This window comes from Oncorhynchus nerka, linkage group LG7 (assembly GCF_034236695.1).
Source record: "Oncorhynchus nerka isolate Pitt River linkage group LG7, Oner_Uvic_2.0, whole genome shotgun sequence".
Classification (NCBI taxonomy): Eukaryota; Metazoa; Chordata; class Actinopteri; order Salmoniformes; family Salmonidae; genus Oncorhynchus; species Oncorhynchus nerka.
Window position 1 is genome coordinate 73,995,363 of NC_088402.1, and position 6,147 is coordinate 74,001,509.

A 6,147-nucleotide genomic window follows, 5' to 3' on the forward strand; every position below is an offset into this window, starting at 1 on the left:
AAAGCTAGTTTGCTATAGCAGGAAAATAATCTTGCCGCAACAGGAAATGTGAATTATTATGTGGATTATAATTAATGGAATAATTTAGTAGTGGTTGATATATTTTTTGTTAGGGCAAATCAAGTCTGACATTTCAAAGTGGAAATTACAAACTTTAGACGCCTTTTAAATACTCAAATACACTACAAGTTCGCATTTCCTGCTTAGCAGGAAAATTCTCAGCAACAAAGGAGTGATCCAATTAGGATCTTACATCTGTACCACACTGCTCATATCCTGTAGTACCTTTCAAATCTCCAATACTTCCCTAAATTATTAGTCACCAAGTATTGCATTTTAACAACTTTTATCATTTTCAGCTCACACTTTTCTCCAATAACTTGATTCATCCCCTTTGAGAACAATCTTACACATATCTATGTGACATTGACTGTGAATAAGCTCCTTTTTCAAAAGTTACCCATGCACTGGGAAAGGGAAAGTGCAACTGAAGGTTTTGCACGCTCTTTTTTAAACTCATCTGTGCTTTTTCAAGAAGCAAAGCGAGATCTCGTTAGATAAGCTATCAAAGTAAAACAGGAAGAACTGAATATTGTTACCAGACAGAGAAAATGTGATCAATTTACTTACATTGACTTGTCAGAGATCAAAAAGAGGTGTATTACAGTACGCAAGCAGATTGAGAGTGACTTTTTAAATGCCAAGAAACTGCTAGAGGAGTATACACTTCTGTCAAACAGAATTCTGGCAGCTAACTTTGCAATATATCTGATAGCTGAATCAGCCTGATTCCTGAAGTCACATGTCATTTCAGTTAAGTTTGACAATATTTACATCACAAGACAGTTGTTGCAAAAGTCATCTGATGATGGAATCCAAATAAAACCAACTAACCTGAAAAATATGGTTAGTTCCCACAAGTTGTAAAATAACAAAACAGGAATTTACCAGATGTCTTGCTCCAATAGTACACTCTTAGAAAAAAGGGTTCTAAAAAGGTTATTTGGTTGGCCCCATTGGAGAACCCTTTTAGGTTCCAGGTAGAACACTTTTGGATTCCATGTAGAACCCTCTGTGAACAGGGTTCTACATGGAACCCAAAATGATTCTACCTGGAACCAAAAGGGTTCTACCTGGAAACCAAAACATTTTTGTTCAAATGGTTCTCCGATGGGGACAGCCAAAGACCCCTTTTAGGTTCTAGATAGCACTTTTTTTTCTAAGAGTGTATTGGTGACTTTGTATTTCATTGTTATTTTTGTGTACCACCTAGTTACAGTGAATGGGCCTTGGCTGTTGGATGTTCCAGCTGCATCTGTCAGCATAGCTGTGAAAATATAAGGTAAGTCAATATTGATACTTTTCGAAATGCTATCAGGCACATCCCAGAACATAATGTGACATTACATAATGTGTAGCCTTGAGATCAATAATAATATGAAATTGAATAACACATTGGACAAATGGTGACTGGATTCTCTTTTCTTTGACAGGTTCGGCTGCGCTTCCCAGGCCTACAGTATGTATTATCCCAGCTATCTGTGGGATACAGAACTGGCAAACCTCCACAAGCAGTATGACTGGACATTCAGCCCAGAGGCATTACGCTGTGATGTAGAGCCATCTGCACCAGACCTGAGAGTGAGGGTCTTATTGGCACTACTGTGTCTGGTGGGATACATCATGGTGTTTCTGGAGATCTACACCAGGAGCATCCTCAGGAAAGTGTCTGCAACCTTCTTCAAAAAGCAGTAGGAAAAGATCATTAATTTCTTATTGAAGAATACAGGTGAAACAGGACAAAAATTTCAACAACACTTTTTAATTTATGCTTTCTATGGACAACGGACCCACTCCAACTCGCATACCACACCAACAGATCCACAGATGACGCAATCTCCATTGCACTCCACACTGCAGTCTACCACCTGGACGAGAGGAACACCTATGTGAGAATGCGGTTATCAACTACAGCTCAGTGTTCAACACCATGGTGCCCTCCAAGCTCATCACTAAACTCAGGACCCTGGGACTGAACACCCTCTGCAACTGAACCCTGGACTTCCTGATGGGCCGCTCCCAGGTGATGAGGACAGGCAACAACAAAACCGCCACGCTGACCCTCAACACGGGTGCCCCTCAGGGGGGCATGCTTTGTCCCCTCCTGTACTCCCTGTTTACCCACGACTGCATATGACTCCAACATCATTAAGTTTTCTGACAACACAACAGTGGCAGGCCTGATCACCAACAACGATGAGACAGCCTATAGGGAGTAGATCAATTGCCTGGCAGCGGTGCCAGGACAACAACCTCTCCCTCAACGTCAGCAAGAGGAAGGAGCTGATTGTGGACTTCAGGAAACGGAAGGCCGAGCACACCCCCATCCACATTGGCGGGGGTGATGTGGAACGGGTAGAGAGCTTCAAGTTTCTCGGTGTCCAGATCACTAAGGAATTAACATGGTCCACACACATCAACACAGTCATGAAGAAGGCACGACAATGCCCCTTCCCCCTCAGAAGGCTGAAAAGATTTGGCATGGGCCCTCAGATCTTCAAAAAGTTATACAGCTGCACTATTGAGAGCATCTTGACTGGCTGCATCACCTCTTCGTATGGTAACTGATTGGCATCCGACTAGAGGGAAGTACGTACGACCTAGTAGATCACTGGGGCTGAGCTTCCTGCCATCCAGGACTTCTATACCAGGCGGTGTCAAACAATTGACTAAGACTCCAGCCACCCAAGTCATAGACTGTTCTCTCTGCTACTGCACAGCAAGCAGTAACGATGCACCAAGTCTGGAACCAACAGGACCCTTTAGAGCTTCTACCCCCGAGCCATAAGACTGCTAAACAGTTAACCGAATAGCTATCCGTACTATCTGCATTGAACCTTTTTGGACTTACTCTTTTGACTCATCACGTATGCTACTGTTTATTATCTATCCTGTTACCTCAGTCACTTTACCCCTACCTATATGTACATATATACCTCAATTACCTCCTACCCCTGCACATCGACTCGTTACTGGTAACCCATGTATATAGCCAAGTTATTGTTACTCATTGTGTACTAATTCCTTGTGTCATTATATTGTTTCTATTATTTTTCTCTCTACATTGTTGGCAAGGGCCCGTAAGTAAGCATTTCACTGTTAGTCTACACTGATTACTTGCGAAGCATGTGTGTAAAATGTGATTGATTTGATTTGAAGCTTGACTTACTGTTATTATTTGTAGTTTAGGGAGACCTCTGCTGTAGAACTAAAGAACTGCTTTTAATGCTTTTCCCTGCTCCTGTTTTAATTTCTTGCCATTATAATAGTTGTGAATTATTTTAGAATCTAAAAAAAACTTCTGAGTCTCTACAACTGTCAGCTGAGAGAATTTGACGATTACATTTTTCAATATTTCCAAATTCAACTGATTCTGTAATATACAAAATAGATTGGAAAAAACATGAACTCCAAAATGACACAAGCAGGCTTATCCCTGTGTTAAAATACAATCAATTAATCCAGTGCCAACATCCTGCCCTCCTTGATTCAAAGGGCCTGTTGTCAAGCCCTGGCCATAGAGAGGCTTTTTATTCATTTACATTTACATTTAAGTCATTTAGCAGACGCTCTTATCCAGAGCGACTTACAAATTGGTGCGTTCACCTTAAGACATCCAGTGGAACAGTCACTTTACAATAGTGCATCTAAATCTTTTAAGGGGGTGAGAAGGATTACTTTATCCTATCCTAGGTATTCCTGAAAGAGGTGGGGTTTCAGGTGTCTCCGGAAGGTGGTGATTGACTCCGCTGTCCTGGCATCGTGAGGGAGTTTGTTCCCCCATTGGGGGCCAGAGCAGCGAACAGTTTTGACTGGGCTGCGCGGGAACTGTACTTCCTCAGTGGTAGGGAGGCGAGCAGGCCAGAGGTGGATGAACGCAGTGCCCTTGTTTGGGTGTAGGGCCTGATCAGAGCCTGGAGGTACTGAGGTGCCGTTCCCCTCACAGCTCCGTAGGCAAGCACCATGGTCTTGTAGCGAATGCGAGCTTCAACTGGAAGCCAGTGGAGAGAGCGGAGGAGCGGGGTGACGTGAGAGAACTTGGGAAGGTTGAACACCAGACGGGCTGCGGCGTTCTGGATGAGTTGTAGGGGTTTAATGGCACAGGCAGGGAGCCCAGCCAACAGCGAGTTGCAGTAATCCAGACGGGAGATGACAAGTGCCTGGATTAGGACCTGCGCTGCTTCCTGTGTGAGGCAGGGTCGTACTCTGCGGATGTTGTAGAGCATGAACCTACAAGAACGGGCCACCGCCTTGATGTTAGTTGAGAACGACAGGGTGTTGTCCAGGATCACGCCAAGGTTCTTAGCGCTCTGGGAGGAGGACACAATGGAGTTGTCAACCGTGATGGCGAGATCATGGAATGGGCAGTCCTTCCCCGGGAGGAAGAGCAGCTCCGTCTTGCCGAGGTTCAGCTTGAGGTGGTGATCCGTCATCCACACTGATATGTCTGCCAGACATGCAGAGATGCGTTTCGCCACCTGGTCATCAGAAGGGGAAAGGAGAAGATTAATTGTGTGTCGTCTGCATAGCAATGATAGGAGAGACCATGTGAGGTTATGACAGAGCCAAGTGACTTGGTGTATAGCGAGAATAGGAGAGGGCCTAGAACAGAGCCCTGGGGGACGCCAGTGGTGAGAGCGCGTGGTGAGGAGACAGATTCTCGCCACGCCACCTGGTAGGAGCGACCTGTCAGGTAGGACGCAATCCAAGCGTGGGCCGCGCCGGAGATGCCCAACTCGGAGAGGGTGGAGAGGAGGATCTGATGGTTCACAGTATCGAAGGCAGCCGATAGGTCTAGAAGGATGAGAGCAGAGGAGAGAGAGTTAGCTTTAGCAGTGCGGAGGGCCTCCGTGATACAGAGAAGAGCAGTCTCAGTTGAATGACTAGTCTTGAAACCTGACTGATTTGGATCAAGAAGGTCATTCTGAGAGAGATAGCGGGAGAGCTGGCCAAGGACGGCACGTTCAAGAGTTTTGAAGAGAAAAGAAAGAAGGGATACTGGTCTGTAGTTGTTGACATCGGAGGGATCGAGTGTAGGTTTTTTCAGAAGGGTGCAACTCTCGCTCTCTTGAAGACAGAAGGGACGTAGCCAGCGGTCAGGGATGAGTTGATGAGCGAGGTGAGGTAAGGGAGAAGGTCTCCGGAAATGGTCTGGAGAAGAGAGGAGGGAATAGGGTCAAGCGGGCAGGTTGTTGGGCGGCCGGCCATCACAAGACGCAAGATTTCATCTGGAGAGAGAGGGGAGAAAGAGGTCAGAGCACAGGGTAGGGCAGTGTGAGCAGAACCAGCGGTGTCGTTTGACTTAGCAAACGAGGATCGGATGTCGTCGACCTTCTTTTCAAAATGGTTGACGAAGTCATCTGCAGAGAGGGAGGAGGGGGAGGGGGAGGAGGATTCAGGAGGGAGGAGAAGGTGGCAAAGAGCTTCCTAGGGTTAGAGGCAGATGCTTGGAATTTAGAGTGGTAGAAAGTGGCTTTAGCAGCAGAGACAGAAGAGGAAAATGTAGAGAGGAGGGAGTGAAAGGATGCCAGGTCCGCAGGGAGGCGAGTTTTCCTCCATTTCCGCTCGGCTGCCCGGAGCCCTGTTCTGTGAGCTCGCAATGAGTCGTCGAGCCACGGAGCAGGAGGGGAGGACCGAGCCGGCCTGGAGGATAGGGGACATAGAGAATCAAGGGATGCAGAAAGGGAGGAGAGGAGGGTTGAGGAGGCAGAATCAGGAGATAGGTTGGAGAAGGTTTGAGCAGAGGGAAGAGATGATAGGATGGAAGAGGAAGAGTAGCGGGGGAGAGAGAGCGAAGATTGGGACGGCGCGATACCATCCGAGTAGGGGCAGTGTGGGAAGTGTTGGATGAGAGCAAGAGGGAAAAGGATACAAGGTAGTGGTCGGAGACTTGGAGGGGAGTTGCAGTGAGGTTAGTGGAAGAACAGCATCTAGTAAAGATGAGGTCGAGCGTATTGCCTGCCTTGTGAGTAGAGGGGAAGGTGAGAGGGTGAGGTCAAAAGAGGAGAGGAGTGGAAAGAAGGAGGCAGAGAGGAATGAGTCAAAGGTAGACGTGGGGAGGTTAAAGTCGCCCAGAACTGTGAGAGG

The 6,147-nt window shown here is 46.6% G+C and overlaps 1 pseudogene; it reads left to right on the plus strand.

Annotated features, from left to right (window-relative positions):
- The first annotated feature begins 462 nt into the window (after positions 1–462).
- Positions 463–3,293, plus strand: LOC135572657 (osteoclast stimulatory transmembrane protein-like; annotated as a pseudogene).
- Positions 3,294–6,147: the final 2,854 nt, after the last annotated feature.